The sequence below is a fragment of the Liolophura sinensis genome, chromosome 6 (genome assembly GCF_032854445.1).
Source record: "Liolophura sinensis isolate JHLJ2023 chromosome 6, CUHK_Ljap_v2, whole genome shotgun sequence".
NCBI classification, from domain to species: Eukaryota; Metazoa; Mollusca; class Polyplacophora; order Chitonida; family Chitonidae; genus Liolophura; species Liolophura sinensis.
This window is the reverse complement of record NC_088300.1, coordinates 20445051-20471532: the sequence shown is the minus strand read 5'-3', so window position 1 is coordinate 20471532 and position 26482 is coordinate 20445051. Positions and strand designations below refer to the sequence as shown.

Sequence of the window (26482 nt, the reverse complement as noted above, 5' to 3'; positions counted from 1 at the left end):
ACAGTCTCACAAAACAAACCACTTTACAAAGCTAAATCTTGTAACAGTTTCGAAAAAAAATAAGCATTTTACTTTCTTTGGGGCACATTTATTTCATACAAATGAATCTAATACTTGTGACAATATATCATACAATGACAAACTTGTCGTTCCGAAAAATAATGACTCTCTTCAAATCAATTCAACACGTTGTAATTTTTGATCAAACCTGTACATAGTACATTAGTCTATATATACTCCGATGGTTTGCAAAATCCTTCTCCACTAAGTCAAATGACATCAGCAAGAGATGTTATTTCCAATAACTGATTTGACCTCAACAGCGATTTTCTTAACCTATCGATGTTTCTTCTCACTGTCCACCTCATTTTAAGCACACCACACAGAAAACTGTATGACGTTAAATAAAGTACACAGCTGCGTCACTTTCCTCACTCAGGTTGAAAGTAGAGAAAATTCTTACAGTGAATCTTTAATCAAAATAAAACAAACTAGTACGGGTGGGGTTCGAACCCACGCGGCCTCTTGTCCATTGGAACTTAAGTCCAACGCCATAACCACTCGGCCACCGTACTATGCTATGAACATCTTGCAACCTTATGTCGGTTAATTTGTACACGTTTGGAGTTTTAACATGTAACGAGTATAAAAAAAAATAAAGTAACCAAGCCAATCATTGAGAGAACTTTTACAATTGCTGTTGGTATGTTTTAAATTTCTTGTGATTTTCCAATAAAAATATACTCAATTTTTACTTCTGCCTTTGCCTACGGCCATATCACGCTGAAAACACCGGTTCTCGTCCGATCACCGAAGTTAAGCAACGTGGAGCTTGATTAGGACTTGAATTTGTAACTGCCTGGGAACACCGAGTGCTGTACGCTGTTGTCGTTTCCCTTTCAGTGCAAGCAAATCACTGAGAGAACTTTCACCATTGCTTTTGCCACTTTTAAAACCTCTTGTCCTTTTGCAATAATATACACTTAAACTTTTTATTGAGCTTTTGTCCACGGCCATTTTATGTTGAAAACACTGGTTCTCGTCCGATCGCCCAAGTTAAGCAACGTCGAGCTTGAAGAGTACTTAAATATGTGACTGCCGTGGAACACCGAGTGTTGTCGGCTCTTGTCATTTTCATTCCAGTGCAAGCCAATCACTGAGAGATCTTTTACAATTACTGTTGGCATGTTTTAAATTTTTTGTGAATTTCCCAAAAAATATACTCAATCTTCCCTTCTGCTTTCGCCTACGGCCATATCACGTTGAAAACACGGGTTCTCGTCCAATCACCGAAGTTAAGCAACGTCGAGCTTGGTCAGTACTTGGATGGGTGACCGCCTGAGAACACCGAGTGCTGTAGGCTATTGTCAATTTGCTTCCAGTGCAAGCAAATCACTGAGAGAACTTTCACCATTGCTTTTGGCAGTTTTGAAACCTCTTGTCCTTTTGCAATAATATACACATAAACTTTTTATTCAGCTTTTGTCCACGGCCATTTTACGTTGAAAACACTGGTTTTCGTCCGATCACCCAAGTTAAGCAACATCAAGCTTGACGAGTACTTGAATTTGTGACTGTCTGGGAACACCGAGTGCTGTAGACTGTTGTCATTTTTAATCCAGTGCAAGCAATTCACTGAGAGATCTTTTACAATTACTGTTGGCATGTTTTGAACTTTTTGTCAATTTCGAAAAAAACATACTCACTTTTGCCTTCTGCTTTCGCCTACGGCCATATCACTTTGAAAACACCGGTTATCGTCTGATCACCGAAGTTAAGCAACGTCGAGCTTGGTCAGTACTTGGATGGGTGACCGCCTGGGAACACCGAGTGCTGTAGGCTGTTGTCATTTTGCTTCCAGTGCAAGCAAATCACTGAGTGAACTTTAACCATTGCTGTTGACCGTTTTTAAACCCCTTTTCAATTTTCCATGATATACACTCAAACTTTTTGAAAGCTTTTGATTACGGCCATATCACGTTGAAAACACCGGTTCTCGTCCAATCACAGAAATTAAGCAACGTCGAGCTTGATCAGTACTTGGATGGGTGACCTCCTGGGAACACCGAGTGCTGTAGGCTGTTGTCATTTTCCTTCCAGTGAAAGCAAATCACTGAGAGAACTTTTACAATTGCTGTTGGCATGTTTTGAATTTCTTGTGAATTTCCAATAAGATATACTCAATTTTTACTTCTGCCTTCATCTACGGCCATATCACGTTGAAAACACCGGTTCTCGTCCGATCACCGAAGCTAAGCAACGTCGAGCTTGGTCAGTACTTGGATGGGTGACCGCCTGGGAACACCGAGTGCTGTAGGCTGTTGTCATTTTCCTTCCAGTGCGTGTTAAAACTCCAATCGTGTACAAATTAACTGACATAAGGTTCCAAGATGTTGATAGTATAGTACGGTGGCCGAGTGGTTAAGGCGTTGCACTTAATTTGTCATAGACAGGAGAGTGTGCTAGACGCCGAAGTGAACGGACGTGTCGGTTATTCTCTGCTGTTTACACATTTGTGCAACAACAACGCTTGTTTTTGAGACTGATTTTTTGGTGATCTGGGAGCCCACAGAGCTTGAGTTTGGCCAGTGGTTACTGTTTGGTGAAGGGCGTGTGCCCCGTTGGATCAGGTATGTCCAAGCCCGTGTCGTTTTCGCCTGTAAACAGGCCAAGCAGAACTTTGTCTGTGTCAATCTCTAAACGAAGCAGCCCGGCATTTTCTACGGCTGTCCAGAGGGACTTTATTCCTTTTCTGTCAAGTGTGTTAAATATCAAGACAGAGCTAATAAGTTTTCAGAAGAATTATTTAAAGAAACACTTCTATCTCCGCGTGTCTACAGTGGCTGGGCATAATGCCCTAGTGAGTAAATCCAATGTTGTTATAAATGGAACGACGTGGTCCATTATGCCCGCGTCGTCAGTTTACCTGAATCTGACGGCCCACTGGGCACCGGATGAAATGTCAGATGACACTATCGAGGCAGCTTTGAAACCCTATGGTGAATGCCTGGGTGTGACGAAACCCAGATTTTCAGACCCGGAGCTCTCACATGTTCGGACAGGTATTCGGATTTACAGATTTAGGTGTCACAAAGTTCGTTATGTACCAAATTTTATTAATTTCGGTGGTGACATTGTTATGTTTACCTACCCCGGGCAAACTTATGAATGTCGGAAGTGTGGCCAAAAATCACACAAGGCGGCAGAGTGTAGAGCACTGTGGTGTTCTAACTGCGACGGTTTCTCCCCCCATGAGAATCCTCATACAGAGAAGGACTGTACAAATCCATGCCGAATGTGTGACTCAGGGCTTCATACGGTCAGTGACTGTTGTGCGAGAGCAATGTCGTACGCGGCGCGAGTTAAGGGAAACCTACCGACTATGCGCCAGTATAATAAGGAAGACGCCGTAAAACAAGATGACATTGATGTTGACGTCAGCGACGATGATGACCCATTCAACGCACCTGCTATGGAACTGGTTCAAGACAGCGAGGAGAACGAAGACGAAATCGACGGGAATGGTGACGACAGCGCCGATGAAGACGTCAGCGACGACAGCGAGTCTGATAAGGAGATGGACGTCCGGGAGAATACTAAGAACACCGAAGAAGTGGATGTTGGTGATAATGAAACGTCATCAGCTGTCCCAAGGGTGAAGAATGTGGTCGTGGCTGACGTGCACGCTCCCGACGTGCGTTCACCAGTCCCAGTCGAGGAAAAGCGAGCTAAGTTGGACAATGGCAGTACAGCCGAAGAGGCAGCGTCATCTATCCCGCCCAGTTCCCATCCTACTGATTATGATGGTGTTGATGCTGATCAGTCGTCAGACTGTATGACGCCGACCCCATCTCAGGAGGGGGACACCATGCTTCTGGAATACAGGAAAAGAAAATCGCTTGCTTCTCGTGCGAGGCAGCGAATGAAAAGAGACAAATGATTTGTAGCGTAATTAGGACTCTCTTATTTGACCACAATGGGTATGTACGCTCTACCTTTACTTACTTTGTATAATGAGCTTAAATAATATTCGTTTTGGGACTTTAAACATTAATGGTTTACGGGATCCGTCTAAACAAGAACATGTCAAGCAATTTGTTTTCGATAAAGGAATTGATGTACTATTCTTACAGGAAACACACTTCGAAAACTATAATGACACTAAATATTTGCAAATCCCAGGCGATGCAAGGTGGGCGTATGGGTCAAATCGAAGTTGTGGGGTGGGAATAATTATTAGGTATACGGTAGACTGCTTTATACGGAAAATACAGAGGTGCCCTAACGGTCGCTACATAAGCCTTAGGGTTGAGCTCAACAACACTGCTTTAAACCTTGTTTGTGTATATGCCCCTAATAATCCAAAGGAAAGAAAAGAGTTTATTTCTAATCTAGATAATGTGATGCAGGGCAGTGAGTTGGTTATTATGGGTGGGGATTTTAATTGTGTTGAGAGCATTGAATTAGATAGAGCTGGCTGTGCCACTAATGTAAGGAATGATGGAGTGGACGAAATTAATAATTTGAAAAGAGATTTTGGTATTTGTGATATTTTTAGGAAACTGCATCCGGATAAGAATTGTTACACGTGGTCTAGGCGCCAGTGTGCCAGTAGATTGGATAGATTTTATATCCCTAACGCTGTGTTTAAGTATGTAACCCAGTGTGATGCTGTACATGTGTCTTTTTCTGATCATTCGTGTTTGTTTTTTGATATCTCTTTTGAAGATGTCATTTCATGGGGGCCGTTCTACTGGAAGTGTAATACTTCTGTGTTAAATGACACGGAGCTTGTTGATGATATTAAATCCGTCTTCCATGATATTTTCTCTGTCTGTACAACTGGTCATGCAGATCTAATAGACAGATGGGAAACATTTAAAGGGGAATGTAAAGATAGGATTCGTAGTTACTGTGAGGAAAAATCTATGAACAAAAAACGTGATTTGTTGGTACTTGAACAAGAATTAAATGCGTTGAAATCTAGTCCAATCATTAACTGTGAGCGTATTGACAATGTGAAAAAGACTCTAAATGCCCTTTATAAGTCGAATCATGCGGGAGCGGTTATCCGTGCTAAAGCTGTTCATTTTGATCAGGGAGAAAAACCAACCAAATATTTCATTAGACGAGAAGTTGGTAGGGGCAGAAAGAAGATGATCAAAAGTATTACTTGTCATAGTGATTCTTCAATATCCCATGAATCTCAGGAAGGCATTGCTAAGTGTATAAGGTCGTATTATATGAAATTGTATACTGAACAAGATACTGACTCCTCCATTCAAGATGAGTTCTTGTCATCGCTTCCGATGTTAAATGACGATTGTAAAATTGCCTGCGAAGGCCTTTTGACTGAACAGGAGTTGTTTTTTGCAGTAAAAAATATGTCTAAAAACCGTTCCCCGGGATGCGACGGTTTGCCTGCAGAGTTTTATGTACAATTTTGGCCCCTGTTTTCGGGTGTGTTTACGGATGTAGTTAATCACTGTTTTAACTTGGGTAGATTAAGTAATTCACAGCGTTCTGGGTTAATCACACTATTATGTAAGGTCCCCGACAATGCCGAAAGCATAAAAAACTGGAGGCCAATTAGCTTACTAAATGTAGATTATAAGATTGTTTCTAAAGCTTTGTGCAATCGGTTAAAAAATGTGATCGATACAATTGTACTTCAGAATCAGACATGTGGAATACCAGGCCGAAGTATTTTTGACAACCTTCACTTATTACGAAATACATATGATTATGTTGAACAAAAAGATTTAAAAGGATGCTTTCTTAACTTAGACCAGGAGAAAGCCTTTGACAGAGTAGACTGGTCATTTTTGTTCAAATGTTTAGAGAAATTTAACTTCGGACCCGACTTTTGTAAGTGGGTGCAATTATTATATAGTGACATTACAAGTAGTGTTATTGTGAACGGGCACATAACAGAAGAATTTAAACTGAGTCGAGGTGTCCGACAGGGTTGTTCTTTGTCACCATTATTGTATGTTTTGTCCTTAGAGCCCTTTATAGCGGCCATTAGAAACAATGACGAAATTAATGGTGTACGGTTACCCGGCACAAATAAGGAAACAAGAGTGTCGGCATTTGCAGATGATACGACTGCAATTTTATCTGAAGAGAGTTCTGTTCCGCATGTAATTAAACTAGCAGAAAGTTATGGAAAAGCCTCAGGAGCAAAACTCAACTTGTTGAAAAGCACGGTTCTTCCCATTGGTAGCTGGGACGAAACTAACGTGCACAGTGGTGGGCTTAACATCACTACAAATTCAAAGATTTGTGGGGTATTTTTTGGACCAGATCAAACAGAACTCAATTCTGAGCGTGTTTTAAGTAAGGTAAAGAAACATGTATCAGCATGGAATGGAAGATATTTGACCCTACGGGGGAGGTCTGTCTTAATTAATACAGTTGCTTTAGCTGTTTTATGGTTTTCTGCACAGTGTACTCTGTTGCCACCTAAATGTGTCAATCAATGTTCCCAAACTGTGTTCAGATTTTTGTGGGATAACAAGCCCGAAAGTTTGAAGAGAGTTGTCGTACATAATAAAATAGGGAATGGAGGTCTAAACGTACATAATATAGATTGTAAAATAAAAGCACTTGTTACTCGGCATGTTTTAAAATTAATTCATGGAACAACAGCTGAATGGAAATACTTTGCCATCTATTGGTTGGGTTTACCCCTAAGACATGTTTGTCGTGAATTCTGTCGTTCCAATGTCCCACATTCTGAAAACATTCCACCTTTTTATAGACTGGCCTTGAGCGCCTGGAGAGAATTTACCACAGGTGTACAGCAACCTGTAACATTGTGTTCAAGCAGGTATATTTATGAATATTTTGTAACAAAAATAGTACATTGTCCAAGAGCAAGGGTGTCTATGCCGCATTTGGACTGGGTTAGAATATGGAAAACTGTTTTTCATCAATTCTTAGATCACAACTTGGTCAACTTCAGTTACAAGTTGGTTCATGACATTTTGCCCGTTAAGGAAAAACTTCTTAGGAGAAATGTAGCCACCGATGACTTGTGTGTTTTTTGCTCCCTGTCTGAAACTCGGCAACATCTGTTTGTACAATGTAAAATCGTTCAGGATGTGTTTAATGACTTTAACCGGATATTTGTTTTGTTTGCGAACTACCTACCAAATATGGACTCGGAAACATTAATTTACAAGGTATTCAATTCCACCTTTAACCAGGAAGTTAGAGCTGTGATGGTGTATGTCATATGTGTTCTTCAGTTTAGTATTTGGTGTGCACGCAACGACATAATATTTCGGGAAAAAAAACAGGGATTCTGTTGCTATTGTTAAGGCCGCCAAAGGAATAATTAAAACCCGTATTCATGTTGACTTTTTTCGACTAGACAGGCCATCTTTCGAGAAAATCTGGTGTATAAAGAAAGTCTTCTGTACATTACGGAATGATAAATTAGTGTATTTATTGAAATGAGCAGCTAATGTGCAATTGTTCTATTCACAAAGCAGTCATCTTTTCTGTGATATTTTATTTTAATTAAGACTGCCTTGTGATTTCAAAAGTTTGTGATAGCCGGGTATTGTGAAATCTTGTGTATTTGATGACAATCTGGGAATAAATTCAACAATTTTCAAAAAAAAAAAAAAATTTGCCATAGACAACAGTCCGCGTGGGTTCGAACCCCACCCGTACTAATTTGTTCTGTTTTGATTAAAGATCCACTGTAGGAATTTTCTCTACTTTTAACCTGAGTGGGGAAAGCAACGCAGCTGTCTGTATTTGTTTAACATCATACAGTTTTCTGTGTGGTGTGCTTAAAATGAGGTGGACAGTGAGAACAAACATCGATAGCTTAAGAAAATCGCTGTTTAGGTCAAATCAGTTATTGGAAATAACATTTCCTGCTGATTTCATTTGACTTAGTGGAGAAGGAGTTTACAAAACAATGATGTTTTAATAGGCGAATGTACTATGTACAGGTTTTGACCGAAAATTACAACATGTATTGAACTAATTAGAAGGCGGTCATTATGTTTTGCATGGACAAGTTTGTCATTGTATGATATATTGCCACAAGTATTAGATTCATTTTGTATGAGCTAAATACTTATTTTTTTTAGAAACTGTTACAAGATTTAGCTTTGTAAAGTGGTTTGTTTTGTGAGACTGCGGATTCATTTCATACAATTACAGTCTTTTCTTTGAAAATGTTTTTTGGTCCAAAGAAAGGAATGTTTAGTTGTCATTTCTGAGAGAAAACAGATGGCTTTGTTTGCATATTACTGTCAAAGAAATACGAACGGATGATTTTCCCTTGACATGGATTTTCAGCGAATCCGTGGACTTGCGTCAAATATTTAGCACGAAGCGAAAGCATTCCGTCGATATCTTAGTTTGTAGAGCGGAGGACTGTAGCCGAATTGGAAGTTGATATCCTTAGGTCGCTGGTTCGATTCCGGCTCGACGGAACTTCGGTTTCTTTTTTTTTTTATCCTCGTTACGTGTTAAAACTCCAATCGTGTACAAATTAACTCACATGAGGTTGCAAGATGTGATAGCACAGTATGGTGGCTGAGTTGTTAAGGCGTTGGACTTAAGTTCCAATGGACAAGAGTCCGCGTGGGTTCGAACCCCAACCATACTAGTTTGTTTCATTTTGATTAAAGATTCACTGTGGGAATTTTCTCTACTTTCAACCTGAGTGAGAAAAGCGATGAAGCTCTCTGTACTTTGTTTAACGTCATACAGTTTTCTGCGTGGTGTGCTTAAAATGAGGTGGACAGTGAGAACAAACATCGATAGGTTAAGAAAATCGCTGTTGAGGTCAAATCAGTTATTGGAAATAAAATTTCCTGCTGATTTCATTTGTCTTAATGGAGAAGGATTTTGCAAACCATCGGTGAATTTATAGGCTAATTTCTGAGAAAAAACAGATGGCTTTGTTTGCATATTACTGTCAAAGAAATACGAACGGATGGTTTCTCCTTGACATGGATTTTTAGCGAATCCGTGGACTTGCGTCAAATATTTAGCACGTGTCGAAATCAATCCGTCGATAGCTCAGTTGTTAGAGCGGAGGACTGTAGTGGAAATAAAAGTTGATATCCTTAGGTCGCTGGTTCGATTCCGGCTCGACGGAAATTCGGTTTCTTTTTTTTTTTTTAACCTCGTTACGTGTTAAAACTCCAATCGTGTACAAATTAACTGACATGAGGTTGCAAGATGTTAATAGTATAGTACTGTGGCCGAGTGGTTAAGGCGTTGGACTTATGTTCCAGTGGACAACAATAGGCGTGGGTTCGAACCCCACTCGTACTAGTTTGTTTCATTTTGATTAAAGGTTCATTGCAGGAAGTTTCTCTACTTTTAACCTGAGTGGGGAAAGCTACGCAGCTACCTGTATTTGTTTAATTTCATACAGTTTTCTGTGTGGTGTGCTTAAAATGAGGTGGACAGTGAGGAGAAACATCGATAGGTTAAGAAAATCGCTGTTGAGGTCAAATCATTTATTGGAAATAACATTTTCTGCTGATTTCATTTGACTTAGTGGAGAAGGATTTTGCAAACCAATGGTGTATTTATAGGCTAATGTACTATGTACAGGTTTTGACCGAAAATTACAACATATGTTGAACTGATTAGAAGACAGTCATTATTTTGCGTTGTATGATATATTGTCACAAGTATTAGATTCATTTGCATGAAATAAATGTGCCGCAAAGAAAGTAAAATACTTATTTATTTTAGAAACTGTTACAAGATTTAGCTTTGTAAAGTGGTTTGTTTTGTGAGACTGTGCATTGATTTCAGACAATTACAGTCTGTTCTTTGAAAATGTCTTTTGGTCCAAAGAAAGGAATGTTTAGTTGTCATTTCTGAGAGAAAACAGATGGCTTTGTGTGCATATTACTGTCAAAGAAATACGAACGGATGGTTTCTCATTGACATGGACTTTTAGCGAATCCTTGTTCTTGCGTCAAATATTTAGCACGAAGCGAAAACAATCCATCGATAGCTCAGTTGGTAGATCGGAGGACTGTAGCGGAAATGAAAGTTGATATCCTTATTCGATTTATTCTCGACGGAACTTCGGTTTCTTTATTTTTTTTATCCTCGTTACGTGTTAAAACTCCAATCGTGTACAAATTAATTGACATGAGGTTGCAAGATGTTGATGGTATAGTACGGTGGCCGAGTGGTTAAGGCGTTGGACTTTAGTTCCAATGAACAAGAGTCCGCCTGGGTTCGAACCCCACTCGTACTAGTTTGTTTTATTTTGATTAAAGATTCACTGTAACTTCGGTGATCGGACGAGAACCGGGGTTTTTAACGTGATATGGCCATGGGAGAAAGCAGAAGGCAAGAGTGAGTATATTTTTTTCGAAATTGACAAAAAGTTTAAAACATGCCAACAGTAACTGTAAAAGATCTCTCAGTGATTTGCTTGCACTGGAAGGAAAATGACAACAGCCTACAGCACTCGGTGTTCCCAGGCAGTCACAAATTCAAGTATTTTCAAGCTCGACGTTGCTTAACTTGGGTGATCGCACGAGAACCGGTGTTTTCAACGTAAAATGGCCGTGGACAAAAGCTGAATAAAAAATTTAAGTATATATTATTGCAAAAGGACAAGAGGTTTTAAAACTGACAAAAGCAATGGTTAAAGTTCTCTCAGTGATTTGCTTGCACTGGAAGGAAAATGACAACAGCCTACAGCACTCGGTGTTCCCAGGCGGTCACCCATCCAAGTACTGACCAAGCTCGACGTTGCTTAATTTCGGTGATCGGACGAGAACTGGTGTTTTCAACGTGATATGGCCGTAGGCGAAAGCAGAAGGAAAGATTTAGTATATTTTTTTGGAAATTGACAAAAAATTTAAAACTTTCCAACAGTAATTGTAAAAGTTCTCTCAGTGATTTGCTTACACTGGAAGGAAAATGACAACAGCCCACAGCACTCAATGTTCCCAGGCAGTAACAAATTCAAGTACTCTTCAAGCTCGACGTTGCTTAACTTGGGTGATCGGAGGAGATCCAGTGTTTTCAACGTAAAATGACCGTGGACAAAAGCTGAATAAAAAGTTTAAGTGTATATTATTGCAAAAGGACAAGGGGTTTTAAAACTGCCAAAAGCAATGGTGAAAGTTCTCTCAGTGATTTGCTTGCACTGGATGCAAAATGACAACAGCCTACAGCACTCGGTGTTCCCAGGCGGTCACCCATCCAAGTACTGACCAAGCTCAACGTTGCTTAACTTCGGTGATCGGACGAGAACCGGTTTTTTCAACGTGATATGTTCGAAGACGACAGCAGATGTAAAGATTGAGTATATTTCATTGGTTAATGACAAGAAGTTTAAGACATGCCAACAGCAGTTGTAAAAGTTCTCTCAGTGATTTGCTTACACTGGAAGCAAAAAAACAAGAGCCTACAGCACTCGGTGTTCCCAGGCAGACACAAATTCAAGTACTGACCACGCTCGACGTTGCTTGACTTCGGTGATCCGACGAGAACCGGTATTTTCAACGTGATATGGCCGTAGACAAAAGCTGATTAAATGTTCAAGAGTATATTATTGAAAATTGACAAGAGGTTTAAAAACTGTCAACAGCAATGGTGAAAGTTCTCTCAGTGATTTGCTTGCACTGGAAGCAAAATGACAACAGTCTACAGCACTCGGTGTTCCCAGGCGGTCACCCATCCAAGTACTGACCGACCAAGCTCGACGTTGCTTAACTTCGGCGATCGGAAGAGAACCGGTGTTTTCAACGTAATATGGCCGTAGGTAAAAGCAGAAGGAAAGATTGAGTATATTTTATTGGAAAATGACAAGAAATTTAAGACATGCCAACAGTAATTGTTAAAATTCTCTCAGTGATTTGCTTGCACTGGAAGCAAAATGACAACAGTCTACAGCACTCGGTGTTCCCAGGCAGTCACAAATTCAAGTATTTTCAAGCTCGACGTTGCTTAACTTCGGTGATCGGACGAGAACCGGTGTTTTAACGTAATATGCCCATAGACGAAAGCTGAATAAAAGTTTGAGTGTATATTATTGCAAAATGACAAGAGGTTTAAAAACTGCCAAAAGCAATGGTGAAAGTTCTCTTAGTGATTTGTTTGCACTGGAAGCAAAATGACAACAGCCTACAGCACTCGGTGTTCCCAGGAAGTTCACGAGGTATGCTCTTCAGCGCCAGGGCAGCTCAAAAAGGCGAAACTGGAAAGGACCAGTGTTCCTGACGAAGAGGTGAGCCCTGCTGATATGGACGACAGCATTTGCACGGTTACGTCAGATGACGTCGTTCATGAAGGCATACAGGATTCACCAGTGGAGACGACCCCTACTCCATCCCAAGACAACAACACCGTGTTACTGGAATATTGGAAACGAAAATCGATCACCTCCCGCGCTAGAAGGCGGTTAGAGAAAAAGAAAATGGATTATTTGGACTGATTGGACAGAAACTTGTGCATAATTAATTATGAAAAATGGGTATGTACGGACTTCTATAATGTCAGTTCACGGCTCAATTCGATTTGGATCTTTGAATGTAAATGGTCTGCGTGGTGTTAACAAGCAAGAGCAAGTGAAAAAAATTTGTATCTGAGAATAATATTTTTTGCAAGAAAACCATTTTGCCAATTATAATGACACAAAAGATGTTTGATTTCCCCGATGATGCACGGTGGACGTATGGGACAAACAGGAGCCGTGGGGTGGGGATCATTATAAGGTACACCGTAGACTGTTACATACGGAAGGTAACTAGGTGTCCGTACGGTCGTTGTATAACCATGAAAGTGGAAATCAGTAACACTGCCCTCAATCTTGTGTGTGTGTACGCTCCTAACCGTTGTAAAGAAAGAAAGGGCTTTATCACCAATTTAGACCCCTTGCTGTGTGGTAGTGAAGTACTTTTATTAGGGGAGGGGGACTTCAATTTTGTTGAGAATAATGTATTGGATAAATGTGGCAGTAACGCAAATGCTAGAACCGATGGTCTTGGTGAAATTAATGTTTTAAAGACAGATTTTGGTGTTTGTGATGTACTTAGGAAAATTAATCCTGATAAGAAATGTTATTCTTGGTCGAGAGGCCAGGCAGATAGCCGAATTGATCGATTTTATTTACCTACAGCTGTTCAAAATTATGTAACGTCATCTGATCTTTTGCATGTGTCTTTCTCTGACCACTCGTGTGTATATTTTGATGTGTGCTTTAAAGATGTAATTACCTGGGGTCCTTTTTACTGGAAATGTAATGTGTCTGCTGTAGGAGACCCGGACTTGACTGTTAAAATCCGGAATGTGTTCAATAGTCTTTTTGCTATATGAATATTGTAAACGAGACGGATTTTATTGATAACTGGGATCAGTTTAAGTGGAAATGTAAGGAGGTTATCCGTACACACTTGTAGTACTGTTTCTGCTAGGAGAAAGGGTAAATTAGCGGATTTGGAGAAGGAACTGAATGTTTTAAAAGAAGACCCTGTTAATAACGCTGAGGAAATTGAAAATGTAAAGAAAACAATAAATGTTCTGCACAAGACAGCACGTGATGAGGCTGTAATTAGACCCAAGGCTGTGTATTTTGACCAGGGTGAAAAGCCGACGAGATACTTTGTGAAGCAAGAGGTCGACAGAGCCAAAAAGTATCAAATGTTATAAGGAAGGCTCAAAAGTCCATACAGGTCAAAGTAATATTGCTGATTGTATTCGCTCTTATTACAAAGATTTGTATTCAAAAGGAAGTACTGACACAGTGTTGAAAGATGTCTTTTTGTCCGAATTACCGGAGTTGTCAAAGAATTCCAGAGATTCGCGTGAAGAAGAATTATATTTTGCTGTGAAGCATCTGTCTAAATATGCTAGTGATGGCCTTCCAGCGGAATTTTATGTTCAGTTTTGGTCCGTCTTTGGAAAAATTTATACGTCTGTTGTCAATTGTTGTTTTCGTTCTGGATCACTTACGTCATCTCAAAGATCTGGTTTAATTACTCTTCTTTGTAAGGATCCCGACAATTCAGACAATATTAAAAACTGGAGACCAATTAGCTTGTTGAATGTTGACTACAAAATTGTCTCCAAAGCCTTGTGTAATGGACTGAAATCTATCATTGATACCACTGTTGCACAGAACCAAACCTGTGGGATCCCGGGAAGGAGTATATTTGACAATTTACACTTGCTAAGGAAAACGTATGCTTTTGTCGAACGAAAAGACCTTAAGGCTTGTTTTATCAATTTGAACCAGGAAAAAGCCTTCGATCGAGTAGATTGGTCGTTTTTATTTAAATGTTTGGAAAAGTACAATTTTGGTCCCGACTTTTGTAGACGGGTGAAAATGTTATACACAGATATTTCCAGCAGAGTGATTGTAAACGGGCATTTGTCGGACTCCTTCAACTTATATCGAGGTGTCCGTCAAGGCTGTGCTCTTTCTCCGTTATTGTATGTATTGTCTCTCGAGCCATTTATTGCAGCTATTCGAAAGGATTTGTCAATTAAGTGAGTAAGTATGCCTGGGACTGACAAACAGGCGAAGGTGTCCGCCCTTGCGGACGATTCAACTGTCATTGTTTCTGAAGAGAGTTCTGTTGATCACGTTGTAGAAGTAGCACAGAGGTACGGTAAAGCATCAGAAGCAATGTTGAACTTGTCGAAAAGTGCCGCACTTCCCATAGGCAAATGGAACAGTCATGATGTTGCTGACATTGGCCTGAAGACAGTCAAAAATGCTAAGATATGTGGTGTGTACTTTGGTCCTGATGCAGAAGATTTGACCTCTCATCGTATTCTCACCAAGGTTAAAAGAAATATATCTTCCTGGGCAGGAAGGTTTCTAACTCTCAGGGGGAAATCTGTGTTGATCAATTCAGTTGCCTTAGCCGTCTTGTGGTTTACTGCCCAATGCGTTTACTTGCCCACTAAATGCGTTACATTATGTAATCAGACTGTTCACAGATTTGTATGGGATAACAAACCAGAGTGTCTAAAAAGAACCGTTGTACGCAATTCATTTGCGGCTGGCGGTCTTAATATTCAAAATATTTGTTGCAAGCTTGAAATGTTTGGTATAAAGCACATTTTGAAATTGTTACACGGGTCCACCGCTGATTGGACACACTTTGCCATTTACTGGATCGGATGATCACTACGTAATGTTAGACCTGATTTTGGCAGATGTAGTATTCCTCATTCACAGAATGTGCCTAGGTTTTACAAGTACGCCCTCGATGCTTGAAGGGAATTTTATACAGGGCAGAGATTATTTGTTCTAGCAAGGCTATTTATATCCAGATTCTTAAAAAAGTCATAGAAGCCCCACGTGTTGTTGTGAAGCGGCCGCAGTTGGAATGGCCAGTTATATGGAAATGTATTTAACAAATTCTTAGATCACAACTTGATTAATTTTTGTTTTAAACTAGTTCATGACATCCTACCTGTTAAAGAGAGGCTTTTGCGGCGAAATACAGCCACTGACGACACATGTGTTCTGTCAAGGCTCAGAAGCACAGGCACATTTATTTGTGGAATGTAACATGATTAGACAAGTAATTAATGAATTTCTTGGAGTGATTATCAGATATGCCAATTTTGTACCGTCCTTTAACTAAAAGCACCTTATCCATAAATTGTTTGGAAATGTAAACAAATCAGACGAATCAGTTTGTTTGTATATTCTTTGAGTGTTCTTTAATTTTCATTGTGGTGGGCCAGAAATGACATAATCTTTAATGGTAAGCAAAGAGACGCCAGTCATATTGTCTCCGCTGCAAAGGGTATTGTGAGAACTCGGGTTCATGTTGATTTTGTTCGTCTCGGCCCAAGGTGTTTCAAAGATATATGGTGTAAAAATAACGTGATCTGTAAAGTTGTAAACGATAAACTTATTTACTTCCTGAGGTAACGTCCTCAAATACTGATACTTCCATCAGAAATACGCAATCTAGGTCTCTGTGATATATTTTTTTTCTTTTAAATTAGATTGCTGTACAGATAGTGTCTCGTACACTGTATTGTCATTCAAGTAAATATGTCTTATGGTGAATAAGTTTTCTTATCCAAATAAAAAAAAACATACAACCTTTTGAAATGCAAACAAAAAGAAAAAAAAGCAATGGTGAAAGTTCTCTCAGTAATTTGCTTGCACTGGAAGCAAAATGACAACAGCCTATAGCACTCGGTGTTCCCAGGCAGTCACCCATTCAAGTACTGACTGAGCTAGACTTTGCTTAACTTCGGTGATCGGACGACAACCGGTGTTTTCAGCGTGATATGGTCATAGGAAAAAGCAGAAGGCCACATGATATGTTGTCTTTCCCTCACAGAAGTTCATGGCTACCACATGACATGCTGTCTTTGCCTCACAGAAGTCCATGTCTACCACATGACATGTTGTCTTTCCCTCACAGAAGTCCATGGCTACCACACAACATGTTGTCTTTTCCTCACAAAAGTCCACGGTTACCACATGACATGTTGTCCTTCCCTCACAGAAGTCCATGGCTATCACATGACATGTTGTCTTTCCCTCACAGAGGTCCACAGTTACCACATGACATGTTGTCTTTGCCTCACAGAAGTCCATGGCTACCACACAACATGTTGTCTTTTCCTCACAAAAGTCCACGGTTACCACATGACATGCTGTCTTTGCCTCACAGAAGTCCATGGCTATCACATGACATGTTGTCTTTCCCTCACAGAGGTCCACAGTTACCACATGACATGTTGTCTTTCCCTCACAGAAGTCCATGGCTACCACATGACATGTTGTCTTTCACTCACAGAAGTACAAGGTTACAACATGAAATGTTGTCTTTTGAAGTCCATGGCTACCACACAACATGTTGTCTTTACCTCACAGAAGTCCACGGCTACCACCTGACATGTTGTCTTTCCCTCACAGAAAGTACAAGGCTACCACATGGAATGTTGTCTTTCCCTCACAGAAGTCCAAGGCTACCAAATGATATGTTGTCTTTCCCTCACAGAAGTCCACGGCTACCAAATGACATGTTGTCTTTCCCTCACAGATGTTCATGGCTACCACATGATATGTTGTCTTTCCCTCATAGAAGTCCATGGCTATCACATGACATGTTGTCTTTCCCTCACAGAGGTCCATGGCTACCACATGGCATGTTATCTTCTCCTCAAAGAGGTTCATGGTTACCATAATATGTTCTCTCTCTCTCACAGAAGTCCACGTTTACCACATGACATGTTGTCTTTCCCTCACAGAAGTCCATGGCTACCACATGACATGTTGTCTTTCCCTCACAGAAGTTCATGGCTACCACATGACATGTTGTCTTTCCCTCACAGAAGTCCACGGTTAACACATGACATGTTGTCTTTCCCTCACAGGAGTTCACAGTTACCACATGACATGTTGTCTTTGCCTCACAGAAGTCCACGGTTACCACATGACATGTTGTCTTTCCCTCACAGAAGTCCATGGCTACCACATGACATGTTGTCTTTCACTCACAGAAGTCCACGATTACCACAAGACATGTTGCCTTTCCTTTACCAAAGTTCGTGTCTTTTGCATGACTTGCTACATCAGACATGCTGTCTTTCACATAAGTTCACATTTAACACCAATCATGCTGTCCTTCCATCACAAAAGTTTATGGCTACAGCCAGATATACTGTCTTTCCCTCACAGGAGTTGATGGCTACCAACAAAAATGCCATCTTTTCCTTGTAGACATGATACTGCAAAGCAGCTGATACTTCTCATGTGCGGTTCCATGCTTTAAGTTACCATAAAGCACTGTTTTTCCCATGCAGAAGGAATATCCAGTCAGATGCGTCCTTTGAATAAGAATAAGAATAAATACAGGAAGTCTCTCACATCGTCAAGTAACATCCAATTCACGCAATAGTGATTCAGCTTGTTTTATGACTGGTTCCGAGGCTGCAACAGTCGCTGAAACCATCTCTGAAAATGTATTACCTGCCAAGAAAAAAGGTCAATTTAAATGTGCACTTTAAACTTTTTTCTCTTTATGAAGACTTTGATAAAGTAACCAGAGTAAGAACTGATTATATAATAAAAGTGACAACTGTGAAGACTTTCTGCTGTTTTAACTTTCATCCAGAGTTACTAGTATTAGATAAAAATTTCATGCTCACTCATCAAGCACTTTTCATTTTTGCAAGAGATACTTGCAGACATAAGTCCAAAGTTAATCTACTGGGAGACAAATTCAAGTACACAAGGGTAACCCCTTTCCTGGGAGAACCTAACAGATAATGTGACCAGCAAGAGTTTCTGCAGCTTGTATCAAGAAAAAAATGTGAGCTTTTCAATCCCAAAATGCTATCAGGAACCTTCAGGATGCAATATACCTTTGATAAAAACTGATCACAGACAAATAGTCCATCACCATAATTGAAGTACTTGTATGTAAACGTACCCAGTAAAATTTAAGAATTTCAAGAAAATTATTACCACTGAATACATGAGATCGAACATACCTGAACCCAGTAAAAAGACTGCCAGTCCACCTTTGAAAGTTAACAATGCATCTGGGACACCTTTCTTTAACTCTAAATCTACAGAGTCTGGTAAGAAATGATAGTTAGGCCACCAAGAAGATCTGTTATCCCAACATTGTTGGATCACCGACACACCATCATTGTCAGCCCTGGATAATTAAAATGGGAAAACCATGAACCTTACGCACAGTACCGATTAAATTGTCTGATTTTATACCACTTGAAAATACAACATACAATGACTGAAATACCTGTATGTCCCGTGTACGACACTTAAAATGTACCACCACAAGTATCTATAGATCTAATCTATAGATTAGAATCAAGAATGTGGGGCAAGTTGGATATACTGCCCAGCCACCATATAAGTCTGATCCAAGCTGTGTAAAAACACATTATTCTCTACCTGTTTGCTGCAGTACTTGTTAAGTTTGCTTTACAATTCCAAGTATACACAAAAGGTGGCATGTACCAAGCTGGAGCAGCTTGTTTTAGAGGGCAATGTTCCAATTTAGACGATTTAGAATGAATGACTGAAGTAACCTGAATTTGATAGCTGAATAAAATTTAAATTATTTTACAACAGGCTAATGTCACCTTTTCAGCCATGAATTTGGGTATTCAAAAGTAATTGGGTAAACCTGTTTTTTTTACTTCAGTTTCTCTGAATTGATCTTTTGAGTCTGCTTTGATAAAAAGGCAGTATCAGGAGTAGTACACTACCCCATACTTTTAGTAAAGCTTTAAACTGGTAGACAGGTACGTTAACATGTACCTATCCTGTCTTCGGGGATGCATTTCAATGTGGAAACATTACTTCACAAAATCCATGTTAACCTGAGCACAGAAGGATCTAACTCATCCATTGTACAGCTACACGTACATGTTACTAAACATACTCAGTAGGGTAGGCAGATGAACACGCTACTAAAAGCTGATACAAATGCTAAACTAAGATTCGAAGATGACTTCATACAATTCACATCTTTTTTATTAACTACTTTTATGTGCACTTAAAATGGGTTAACTACATGTACATGCACCATATTTGTTGAATGCTACAGCAAGAGATACATGTAGAATATAAAAGTGAAATATATATATACATGCACCATATTTGTTGAATGCTACAGCAAGAGATACATGTAGAATATAAAAGTGCCATATATGTACATGTACCATATCTTTGAGTGCTATAGCAAGAGATACATGTAGAATATAAAAGTGAAATATATATACATGTACCATATTAGCTGAGTGCTATAGCAAGAGATACATGTAGAATATAAAAGTGCCATATATGTACATGTACCATATTTTTGAGTGCTATAGCAAGAGATACATGTAAAATATAAAAGTGCCATATATGTACATGTACCATATTTGTTGAGTGCTATAGCAAAAGATACATGTAGAATATTAAAAGTGACAAATGTGTACATGTATATATAGAGGTACATGTATTTTCTGCTCTTTTGATATTACCATTAAGAATGGCACGGTTTAATTATCCATATTAACTACCTAATACCTAGAGTATATATCAGTTATCAAAGAAAGTAGAGTCTGCCATGGCTTCTCTTTATCCTTCCAGGTAGGGTAATCCAGCATGTTGAACAGTGCGGGGAGCAGCTCAGCAGGGGAAGCACCTGTACATTATGAAGTAAACAAACATACCTGTACACACACGTATTTGTATAATGTATAGTCATTTATCAGAATACATTTAAATGACTTGGCTTTCGTAATGTTCTTGAGACAGCTGTGACTCAGATTGTTGGAAATCTGAGGTTGAGTGAAACTATGATAAATGACCTAAAATTTCACACATGACTATTAAAAGTCCTACAATCCACCTGATTCTAAGAGTCCTTTTGGTTTGAGAACAGTGTTTTTAGGTTTTTCTGGGGCATAGTGGATAGCCTATTGGTAAAATGCAAGTTTCAGCGCCAGAAATAGTATTTCATGACATTTATTTGCCTCTATAAATGGACTTTATTGGGCCAAATTATAAATTTTTCACTGTAATAGTGACTTGGAAAGATGGACATATGTGTACCTCCCACAACACACTATATGCATCAGCAGGAGTCCGATTCCACCACACCTGTCCACTTTGCTAACTGACAAATACTAACCTCATCTGTTTTCATTCACAGAGAGATAAAGTTTGAATTATTTTTATCTTACGTTTAAAGACCACGGGCTGATTCCACAAAGACATTTCTCACTTAAGTCAAAATATACAGTGTTGTCACAGTGTTCAGTTGTTGTCTTTGCAGAGGTGGTCAAAATTATAATTTACAGGGCTCAAAAATAGGTTCTAAAATCATATTTTAAAGTTTGACTTGTGTTAAAACTGGCTTTGTAGAATAGATCCCAGAAGAATAAGAATTTAAGAATATTTCATTTTATTTAATACAAGATAAAAGTGTGGATTATAATGGTGAGGATTGTCCAGTAGGAAAAATGCTTCAGCAAGCCTCTTTTATCTCACCACAGGTACATATACCAGTGCCTGACAAATACATACAAACATTTGAACACACAATCTCAATGGTTAATAGTTTAATAGTAGTTTAAAGTGTCTTTCTTTGAGCACCCTGATCAGTAAGTACATTGTGCACCTGGCCAATTTTAAATTTAGGCATTATACATCAATAATTTATTTGTTGAACATTAGAGGCCAAGGTAATAATATACTGAAGACTTCTACACATACCTGCAATGCATGTAAGACCTAAAGAGTATTCGTTTCTCTAGAAAAGGCCTGAGCTTATGACATTACCTTTTGACTGTTGCAGCTGGCATAGCTCCAGAGCTAAACAATCCGATGGTACAGCCTGGATGTATAACTGAAAATGTAAAGGTGTGCATTACCAATAAATCATTCATCACGACCATCATATTTACACAAGGGTTGCCAAGGACAAAGCCAGTTCAAAACTAAAAGTTATCTTTTTTCCTTCATGAAGTGTATTTAACAAGGGACATGACAGATAGCATCTTCCCTGAGCTCAAATTACAGCAACCAATACAACTGTGAAAAGTGAAATATAAATAACATTCGTTAAAAGTTTTCAAATGGTTAAAGATTTACAGTAGATCTCCACATCTCACCTTTAAAGCAGACATCATTTCCTCAGAGTCTGGACGCCATCTCTTGTAGAACCAGTATAAGTATCTTTGTGTGTTAGGATTGTCTGGATGTTTTGTGGCATAGCTCTTTAATGCAACCTCAGCCTCCTCAAACTCCTCATAGTACTGCAGAAGCTGCAAATGAGTGTCTGATTGGTGAAATGGAGTTTCATGTCTATAAGGATTGCTGTTTATGTTAAAGTGACACATTCTACTTGATTTTGATGGAATCATCCACTTTTACATGTACATGTAGTTTTTTGTGATTAATTTCTTGTCAGAAAATGTGAAGTACTGGCTTCAAAAGTACCAGTTTACGCTTCCTTTACATGTACTGCTAAAGGAGCATTTTCACATACCAAAGTTTGGGTGAAACACAGTCTAACCGAAATTATCCTAGACACTGCTGGAAAGCTTTAATACTGCATTTGTATTTGGTACCAGTGTATTTGACATACTCAATCTTTCTGTCTGAAACTGATCTATTCTCATCACTACACAGATATTATAAAACAGAGCAGCAAACATTCTCACTGCCAAACTAGGTTTTGAGCACAAATCCAGCTCTTGCTGTATCCACTGCAGCTAAAAGTCCAAAGGTTTGTCAGGTACCTTGTGAAGGTACTTTCATTTCCCCAACATCTTGCATGTGAATCACCAATCAATAAATCACTTCAGTCAGAAAATTAAACTTTTAAAGGCTAAACTTTGTAAAATTAAAACTGTACCTCCACATATTTCATGATAAACATGTCCATCACAACAGCAGAATCCTTCAGAGATCCAAATGCAGCCAGTGCCTTCTCAGCATGTCTACGCATCAAATCTTCTTCTGTCATTCTGGATTGGGCGCTTGAGTGGGAGACGAAATAATCGTCTGTGAAACATGAAAAACAATTGCATCCAGACATAAGTCTTAGTGATACTAGAGTACCTATTTGATTACTAAAGGTTAAACACCGCACTCAAGAATATTTTACTTCCAAAAATTGTGTATAGTAAGCAGACAGCTTTATGGGTGGAGAAAATTAAAAGAACCTGGAGAAAACTACTGCCTTTCCCAAGCCATCTGACAAACTGATAAAAACCTGTAGTGGTAAAATCTGCAGGAGAACAAGGGATACGCGTAGCTGGATTCAAGCACATAAACTCATTGGTCAAGTACGTCGACAGCCGATATACTGTGGTAGGACCAACAATTTAGCGGAATGATTCATTAAAGGACCTCAGATCAAGAACATTAAATACACAATTGGTAAATAATCCTTGGTTGTTCAGAGAAGTGTAATCACATGGCAAGCCACAACAGTCATGCGATATGTTCCAAATACAGTGTAGGCTGCAAATTCTTTTAATTGAAAGTCCTTAAAACTGACATCTGTCTTGTAATGTACACATAGACTAATGTAGGATTTTTGTAAAATGTACAAGTTATAAAATATGTAGGCCTTCCAACCTTCCTCATACTGTTCCTGTAGCTGATCCAGCTGGTGTTTCCGCCTCAGCCACTCAACATACCAGCAGAGGCCCTGGTACGCTTTCAGTTCAAGTTCAGCCTCAGTCTTCCTCAATAAAGTCCTCTGGCGTTTAGCAGAAACATTGGCCATCTAAAAGTAAACCAGACCACCTTGAGAAAAATAAACTAACTATCTGCAGTTTGGCACACCCAGGAATGGTGATCTAATTGGGCTTTTATTTCACTTTTTTTTATTTCATTGGTGTTTTATGCCGTACTGAAGAATGCTACTTTAACAACTGTTATCAACGAACTGTTACAGACCATGATTCTCCTTATCACACATGGACAAAAGATCTGTAACTACATATAAATATGCAGGTATTCATAAAATTCTACAAGAATTTGTCAATCCACCAGTTTATAATACATGCATGTGCAATTACCACTACACAAAATATGAGAACAATTTATGTTACAGTTAACACAAATGTGAAGTGCCTCTGGAGATAAAATAAAGCATGACATGATCATCCATTTCCAAAAGCAGGAGTTGGTCAAATATTCTACCCCGCTGTTGGTCATGGGCCATGTGCAAATATACATATTAAATAGATATGACATTTCAAACAACACCATGCAACAAATCAAGAACATCTAACTCCCCAAATAATATCAAACCATGCTGTTTATTTCTACAAATGAAAGAATTTGAGTTTGCTTGTTAGATTTGCTTTTATGGTTCATACAAAGGCAAACTATAGAAATTTCGTACAGTGATAAAAGTGTTAATTATTTCGCACAGTTTATAGATATCACTTTTGTTTTCACATTTTTACACCCAGGTGCTATGACGTGGAAAAGAAAAAACACTTGTTTTATGACATTCCAATCCAAGCTCAGAGGTATGACGTCATAATACATGTGCTGTAAACTTTTACATTCCTACGTCACACAACAACAAGACACGACAATGACCTAAGCTTTTCGCTGATCAGTCTACATCCATGACATTTGCTGAGGGAGTAAAAAAAGAAAACAGTATTTTCTTTGGGGGTGGGGAGGAGGGTAGACTTTAACACCTTTATCTTTGACTTGGTGATGATGACCGGCCCCTATAGCGCTGTTGTTAGAGCGTTCACTTCGAGAACAGTAGATCCAGGGTAAATCCTGGGTCAGGTCACACCTAAGACTTTAGAAGAGGAAGTTGTAGCTTCCTTGCTTGATGTTCAGCATGAAGGGGATAGTGCAGTGAATGGTTGACCCATATCAGTATAATGGATCGGGCGGGGCGGCTTACTTGCCTTTGGTAATTGAAGCAGCACTAGATAAAAGAGCGATGCAAATCCGTCCTACAACAAGGAGGCACATTACACGTACATGCTAAGGATTCCTTTGCATAATATGACTGAAATATTGTTAAGCACAATGTTAAACCCGAAGTACTCGCTCATTCACTCTTGGTGTTGGTTGTGTAACCCAATACCACTGAAGCTTGTTTTGTGCCTCGTTAAATCGCATTCTCGGGATTTGACTCGGTACAGAACACGGTTCAGCAGTGCCAGGTTACACAACAATCGCCACTACGGCGGTGTTAAACCCTTAAAAAAGACTCACTATACATGTACAAAAAGATTAATATGATATCTTAAAATTGGCTCTCTTAACCAAGATGACCAGATTAGAAGGCTATCATGAATGACAGGCAGACTTACTTCAAACACCTGTGCTGTATCCTCCAACCTTCCCTGGCACAACACATACTTCACATACTCCAAGGTGACTTCTTTAGCTTCTATATCTTTTAGATTTCTCAGCTGACTGTACATAACAGAATAAACAGTATATTTTTAACGTTACAACACAGTACAGTACGTTTAATTACATACGTCAATTAATTAATATGAAACACGCAAACACATGCACCCAAAAATATATTTCCACGATATTGGCTAGACAGGCTTATTGGTCAAGAACATCCTATGCAAATCACGTAATATAACCATCAAAAGTAGATAAACTTATTGAAAAATCCAAGACATGAAAATAAAGAACACCTGACCTCATTAGATGGCCTTGTATGAAACAGCAGAGAAATCGACCAGACAAATCACATAACCCAAGGGCAGATAACTCCAAAAAGTGAAAAATTAATCACACAGAGCATCATTTCAAGTGACATTGCATAGGACGTATATTTCAGGGATTCAGATTTCAAATCACCCATGATATAGGCCCATTCAGGTTAAATAGTCCAAAAATATATTTAAAAAAAAAGCAAAGAAAATAAAACATCACACATAAATCCATCAAGTTTCACAATCCTATGTCACACAGACAGATAGTTGCTGACAAAACTGCATATTCTCAGAATTAAACACGTTTAGGTTAGGTCACATTCTTGCACTGATGTACATGAATGTATCTATCCATCAAAAATTTGAACTATTGCTTTAAAATTCTGGGCAATACATGCCACACCTGAATAACCCCAATACAAACATACACCAAAAATGTATAGCTTGCGGTAATGCTAGTGGACCATGAACACATGTGTCTATCCAGCAAACATCAAAACTGTATCCCTACATCATAACTAGAATCTGGATGTCCAAGTCCAGGTACCACAGCCCCCTTCCATCCCCCAACACTTCCAAGAACAAAAAATGATAATCAGACTGTCATTATTAAGCATGGGAATGTTTAGATGATACGTCTATATATATGCAAATTTCAGGAAAATTGGTGCAAAGCTTTAGCAAGACAAAAAACTGTGTAGATGACATTTGTTACTTCAATAACTACAGCACGTGAACAGGTGTAAATATGAAAATAATTACCCAACTGTAATTAAACTTAGGCATGCACAAGTTTAGATGATAGCGAAGATGTTTCATCAAAATCGGCTGTGTAGTTTGGAAGGAGACGGATGGACAAAATCATGTCCACAGAAAAAATCATGTTTCATCAAAATCGGCTGTGTAGTTTGGAAGGAGACGGATGGACAAAATCATGTCCACAGACAAAATCATGTCCACAAACAAAATCATGTCCACAGACAGACGTACAGATGGAGTGTTCAGGGAGTATAAAAACAATATGGTACATGTAAACAAGGATATGATGAGCAGACAGCCAAGGATCCACCTTCATGTATTCTGTGACACTATAACACTATAGAACAAAGAGTTTAACAGAAAGGTTAGTGTACTTACTTGACAAGCTGTAACATAAGACCACTGCTTCCGTCTTTATCAGACATCAGGACTTCAAATCCAACCTAGAAGTAAAATTAGGAGAACTCTAACATGTGCTAGTAAAAAAACATGAGACACTTCAAAAACTTCAAGAATTGACAGGTATGCATTTAGGGCTTAATAC

General features: G+C 39.0%; 10 non-coding genes and 10 pseudogenes across 10 annotated transcripts; 11 read left to right on the top strand and 9 right to left on the bottom strand.

Annotated features, from left to right (window-relative positions):
* Positions 1-492: 492 nt before the first annotated feature.
* On the bottom strand, positions 493-575 carry Trnal-uaa (transfer RNA leucine (anticodon UAA)). The gene has a single exon. It is a non-coding gene; the product is annotated as a tRNA-Leu (tRNA).
* Positions 576-765: 190 nt separating this feature from the next.
* LOC135469438 (uncharacterized) lies at positions 766-884 on the top strand (annotated as a pseudogene).
* A 121-nt stretch (positions 885-1005) lies between these two features.
* Positions 1006-1124, top strand: LOC135469456 (uncharacterized; annotated as a pseudogene).
* Positions 1125-1244: 120 nt separating this feature from the next.
* On the top strand, positions 1245-1363 carry LOC135469414 (5S ribosomal RNA). Its single transcript, XR_010444323.1, has one exon. It is a non-coding gene; the product is annotated as a 5S ribosomal RNA (ribosomal RNA).
* Positions 1364-1484: 121 nt separating this feature from the next.
* LOC135469441 (uncharacterized) lies at positions 1485-1603 on the top strand (annotated as a pseudogene).
* Positions 1604-1723: 120 nt separating this feature from the next.
* LOC135469415 (5S ribosomal RNA) lies at positions 1724-1842 on the top strand. Its single transcript, XR_010444324.1, has one exon. It is a non-coding gene; the product is annotated as a 5S ribosomal RNA (ribosomal RNA).
* Positions 1843-1962: 120 nt separating this feature from the next.
* LOC135469424 (uncharacterized) lies at positions 1963-2081 on the top strand (annotated as a pseudogene).
* Positions 2082-2201: 120 nt separating this feature from the next.
* LOC135469413 (5S ribosomal RNA) lies at positions 2202-2320 on the top strand. The gene has a single exon (XR_010444322.1). It is a non-coding gene; the product is annotated as a 5S ribosomal RNA (ribosomal RNA).
* Positions 2321-8369: 6049 nt separating this feature from the next.
* Trnay-gua (transfer RNA tyrosine (anticodon GUA)) lies at positions 8370-8459 on the top strand. Its single transcript is given in 2 exon segments — positions 8370-8406; positions 8424-8459. It is a non-coding gene; the product is annotated as a tRNA-Tyr (tRNA).
* Positions 8460-8552: 93 nt separating this feature from the next.
* Trnal-uaa (transfer RNA leucine (anticodon UAA)) lies at positions 8553-8635 on the top strand. Its single transcript has one exon. It is a non-coding gene; the product is annotated as a tRNA-Leu (tRNA).
* A 405-nt stretch (positions 8636-9040) lies between these two features.
* Trnay-gua (transfer RNA tyrosine (anticodon GUA)) lies at positions 9041-9130 on the top strand. The gene is given in 2 exon segments: positions 9041-9077; positions 9095-9130. It is a non-coding gene; the product is annotated as a tRNA-Tyr (tRNA).
* Positions 9131-9226: 96 nt separating this feature from the next.
* Trnai-uau (transfer RNA isoleucine (anticodon UAU)) lies at positions 9227-9309 on the top strand. The gene has a single exon. It is a non-coding gene; the product is annotated as a tRNA-Ile (tRNA).
* A 1150-nt stretch (positions 9310-10459) lies between these two features.
* LOC135469453 (uncharacterized) lies at positions 10460-10577 on the bottom strand (annotated as a pseudogene).
* A 121-nt stretch (positions 10578-10698) lies between these two features.
* Positions 10699-10817, bottom strand: LOC135469437 (5S ribosomal RNA). The gene has a single exon (XR_010444333.1). It is a non-coding gene; the product is annotated as a 5S ribosomal RNA (ribosomal RNA).
* A 120-nt stretch (positions 10818-10937) lies between these two features.
* Positions 10938-11056, bottom strand: LOC135469454 (uncharacterized; annotated as a pseudogene).
* A 121-nt stretch (positions 11057-11177) lies between these two features.
* On the bottom strand, positions 11178-11296 carry LOC135469422 (5S ribosomal RNA). Its single transcript, XR_010444330.1, has one exon. It is a non-coding gene; the product is annotated as a 5S ribosomal RNA (ribosomal RNA).
* A 120-nt stretch (positions 11297-11416) lies between these two features.
* On the bottom strand, positions 11417-11535 carry LOC135469434 (uncharacterized; annotated as a pseudogene).
* Positions 11536-11655: 120 nt separating this feature from the next.
* LOC135469427 (uncharacterized) lies at positions 11656-11778 on the bottom strand (annotated as a pseudogene).
* Positions 11779-11898: 120 nt separating this feature from the next.
* On the bottom strand, positions 11899-12015 carry LOC135469448 (uncharacterized; annotated as a pseudogene).
* Positions 12016-16165: 4150 nt separating this feature from the next.
* Positions 16166-16284, bottom strand: LOC135469442 (uncharacterized; annotated as a pseudogene).
* Between the last annotated feature and the right edge of the window lie 10198 nt (positions 16285-26482).